The sequence below is a fragment of the Chelonia mydas genome, chromosome 11 (genome assembly GCF_015237465.2).
Source record: "Chelonia mydas isolate rCheMyd1 chromosome 11, rCheMyd1.pri.v2, whole genome shotgun sequence".
NCBI lineage: Eukaryota > Metazoa > Chordata > Testudines > Cheloniidae > Chelonia > Chelonia mydas.
This window is the reverse complement of record NC_051251.2, coordinates 43,183,919-43,187,915: the sequence shown is the minus strand read 5'-3', so window position 1 is coordinate 43,187,915 and position 3,997 is coordinate 43,183,919. Positions and strand designations below refer to the sequence as shown.

The following is a 3,997-nucleotide window of genomic DNA, read 5'->3' as shown; positions in this document are numbered from 1 at the left end:
CTTCAATGTCCTTAACTACCTTCTCCTTCAAAATTTTTTCCAAGACCTTGCATACTACAGATGTCAAACTAACAGGCCTATAATTACTTGGATCACTTTTTTTCCCTTTCTTAAAAATAGGAACTATGTTAGCAATCCTCCAATCATCAATCAAGATGTTCTTGTCTCCTGCCTCGTTTCCCCTCATCACTCCGTAGCATACTGCATCAGAAAGCCGAGCAACGTTAGGACGGAGCTTACACTTACAATGTGAGTTGGGCAAAGACCTTTTGGGATGGGGTAGTCTTCCATCAAGGGCAGTAGCACCTAGTGGTCAGCATACCCCCTCCATTTAGCATGGACCTTTGAGTGTTTGAGAGGCCCAATAGGAAGATATAGAGAGACCTAAGAGAGGCAGAGATCATGAAGAAGCAGCCCTGGGAATGAATACTGCTTGGAGAAGGAATCCTGTTACTGTACCTTCAAGAGCCTTGTAGTGGGGGTGGAGCAAGGTTCTCTCACTCAACCAGTTAGGAAGTAGTTGGGAGAAGGGGACTAGCACAAAGGCTGCCTACTTCCTCACACTAGGGCAGCCACTAACAGGAGAAGGCTGGCCTGCTGAATGCAAGAGATTGGAAGGCTAATTGGGAAAGGGTATCCAGCTGAAGGGAGCTTGCAGCTGATTAACCTAAGGCTTCAGACACAAACTTCAGCTCAAGAAAGAGGGAACTTGTACTTGAAGAATAAGACTGACTGACCTAAAGCAAGAGATCTGAAAAAACTGCTAGCACAACAATCCAGTTGCTGCGGGGAAGAGCTGAGTCTGGCTTTTAGGAAGTGCCTCTGTAGCTGGCCCCAGGAGAAGCCATGAGGAACCATAAAGTTCAGGTGGGTGCACCAGAGTCTGCAGATCTTGTGAAAAAGCAGATGATGAATCTGAGTCTATGAATGAAGTAAAGATAGGAGCAGCCCAGGGAAAATGGTGGAGGGATTGAAAGAGTGGTCCTTAGCTGCCTAAACAAGCTCCATGGACGGGAACCCAAAGGAGAGGGTTGGGCTGGGTTCCCCTATTGTCTTCCCCCAGACCAGCAGGAGAAACACAGGTGTCAAGAACAAAAGAAGCCAAGGACAGCAAGTGCCAGAAAGAGACAGGGAGATGGGTTTGAAGGCCATTAGATTTTGTTTCCTATTTTCTGGACTCTTTTGTTAACCCCTAGAAGGGGAATGGACTAAGCAGTGACCTGGTCAGAGGGCTAGGCCATGTCCAGCAGCAGACCATTGTGTCACCAGAACAACTGAAGGAGGCGTTAAACTGAGAGAACCCCAGCAACACTGCACCTGAACTCGAGGAGGCACTAGGAGGTGACAGGTGCAATTACAACCTGGTTCTATCATTCCTACTCTCACTGGGTTGTACCTTTTGTCAGCACCCACAATAAAAGAAGATGTTCAGAACAGCTCAGCTCCCAATTAGGCACCAAAATAAGTGGACACATTTCCAAGAGTGCCCTCAGCACATTGAGATCTGAGCCTCATTTTTTTAAAAAAAAACTGGTCGTAAGTCTCACAGTGGAAGCTGTCAGGTGCTACATTCTTTTGAAAGCCTGGCCCTTGTTTGGGTGTTTAAATGGGAACTGAGCTCTCCTTAGACTCCAGCTGCAGTTATGAGGCTGAACATGTGAAAATCCAGCTCTGAACTCTTTGAACATCTGGCCCGTAATATTTGATAACATAACTGATTTTTGTTTGTTAGATTAACGCTAGTTGCCCCTCAAACTTGTCATTATTGGTCAGCTGCTTGCTTGCTTGTCATCACTGTTGAAATGGGCCCTTAGGAGGGACTTAAATGCTGGTAGGGTATCGTGTTTTGGACCAGCTCAGGAAGGATGATCCCAGCATAAAATAAATGTGATCAATATTTGTCATAGGTTCATGTCAGACATGTGGGGAAAGGGAGCTGGATCTTGCCTTGAATGATGCTTTCTCCAAGATGGTGAGTTATTTTACCCCCACCATCCTTCTACACTTATACAGCAGTAACTTGGTTAATCAGCTCTATAAATGTCTTGCTTTTCTATTAAAATGTTGAATATAAATATTTTAAAAGTATGACACCATTATTCTCCCTTTATCCTTATGTGCATGTGTCTTACAGTTCTCTGTGCATATTTTCTCCACTTGACCTAGATCAATATCACCTAGAAGGAGTCTGAGCTAATCTGTGATGGCACGTCAAACAGAACCCAGCAGTAGTGTGAGCAATCTGCTGTATGCTTGGACTATAGAAATTATACATGCAGGCGGATGGTTCTCCTGAACTTACAGAAGCACTGATGTTCCTTGTCTAAACTCTCCCCTCACTGAAACCGCACCATTCATTGATGGTCACGTCACAGCTCAGCTAGGCTGGATATTATGCTGGAGGAAGGTAGGATTGCCAGGTGTCCAGTTTTCGACCAGAATGCCCGGTCAAAAAGGGACCCTGGCGCCTCCAGTCAGCACAGCTGATTGGACTATTAAAAGTTCAGTTGGTTGCAGCAGCCAGCTCTGTGTGGCTTCCGGAAGTGGCTGGCATGTCCCTCTGGCTCCTAGGTGCAAGGGCGGCTAGCAAGACTCCGCGCAATGCCCCCACCCCAAGGGTCGACTCTGCTGCTCCCATTGGCCGGGAACCACAACCGATGGGAGCTGCAGGGACGGTGTATGTGGACAGGATCAGCACACAGAGCCCCCTGGCTGCCCCTGCACCTAGGAGCCAGAGGGATGTGCCAGCTGCTTCCGGGAGCCACCTGAGGTAAGTGTTGTCTGGAGTCTGCACCCCAAACCCCCTCCCATGCTCCAACCCCCTGTCCCAACCTTGAGCCCCTTCTCGCACCCAAACTCCCTCCCAGAGCCTGCACCCCCTCCCACACCTCAATCCCCGGCCCCAGCTCTGAGCCCCCTTCTGCACCCCAAACACCTCATCTGGAGCCCATACCCCCTCCCATGCCCCAATCTCCTGTCCAGCCTAGAGCCCCCTCTCACATGCTGAACCCCTTGGTCCCACACCGCAGCCCAGAGCTCCCTCCTGCACCCCAGCCCTCTCTGCCAGCCCAGTGAAAGTGAGCGAGAGTGGGAGAGAGGGAGGAGGGATGGAGTGAGTGGGGAAGGGGTGGGGCCACAGGGCAGGGGTGGGGCAGGAGTGTTCAGTTTTCTGCAATCAGAAAGTTGGCAACCCTGGGGGGGTCCTTGTTTTGCATCTTTTCACTCCATGCCCTTTTTTATGTGTTTAAGGATGATTTGGAATGGCAAATAGCTATTTCTTTCTAACATGGCTACGGGGCTGGGTACGGCCAACAATTACAGTATCACAAAGAAAGAGCGTGGAAGGTCAGTATCTCTCCTGGAAACCATAAATCCTCCCACCTTGTTATAAACACATACAGTCTCTCTCTCTATCTTGCTCCTGCCCCTCCCCAACCTCTCTTGCACAAAATTTAACAGGTTATTCACCCTCATTTTTTTAACTTTTATTATTTTAATTGAAGACATGCATAATGTGCCCTATTTATTGTACAGAAGTTGTGGTTCACGTTGTAAAGAGTGTTGTGTTCATATTTTGATTGCATTTATGCTTCCCCTGGCTTGTATTTTAAAAAGTTCAGATACAAAATTTTAATATTCTTAAGAAAAAAAGGAAGGGGAGGGGAAAGAACAAAATGCCAGTGGTTTCTCATGTTACTAGGAATGGGCTCTTGTTTCTGGGCTAACAGTGTAACTATTTCTGAACTCTTTATTGATGGCACCCAGAGATAATTAATTTTCATGCAGCTTTCCATGCATATTCCTCAGTGACTGTTTTGTCTGGTATCATTGTTACCCAGAGGGTTGTGTGAGGTTTAGATACCATAGAAAGTGAAGTATACAAAAGTGTGGGTGTTTCTCCAGAACCTTGTTAGGAACTGGCATTAGAGAACAAGCTTGTAATAACTCCTAGGTGATATTGAATTAGGTCAAATATTTATATTCATTGTTTTAATAT

General features: G+C 46.9%; 1 long non-coding RNA gene across 1 annotated transcript; it reads left to right on the top strand.

Moving 5' to 3' along the window:
• Window positions 1-309: 309 nt before the first annotated feature.
• On the top strand, window positions 310-2,416 carry LOC122462469. The gene is made up of 3 exons (XR_006285014.1): window positions 310-867; window positions 1,908-1,972; window positions 2,167-2,416. It is a non-coding gene; the product is annotated as an uncharacterized LOC122462469 (long non-coding RNA).
• Window positions 2,417-3,997: the final 1,581 nt, after the last annotated feature.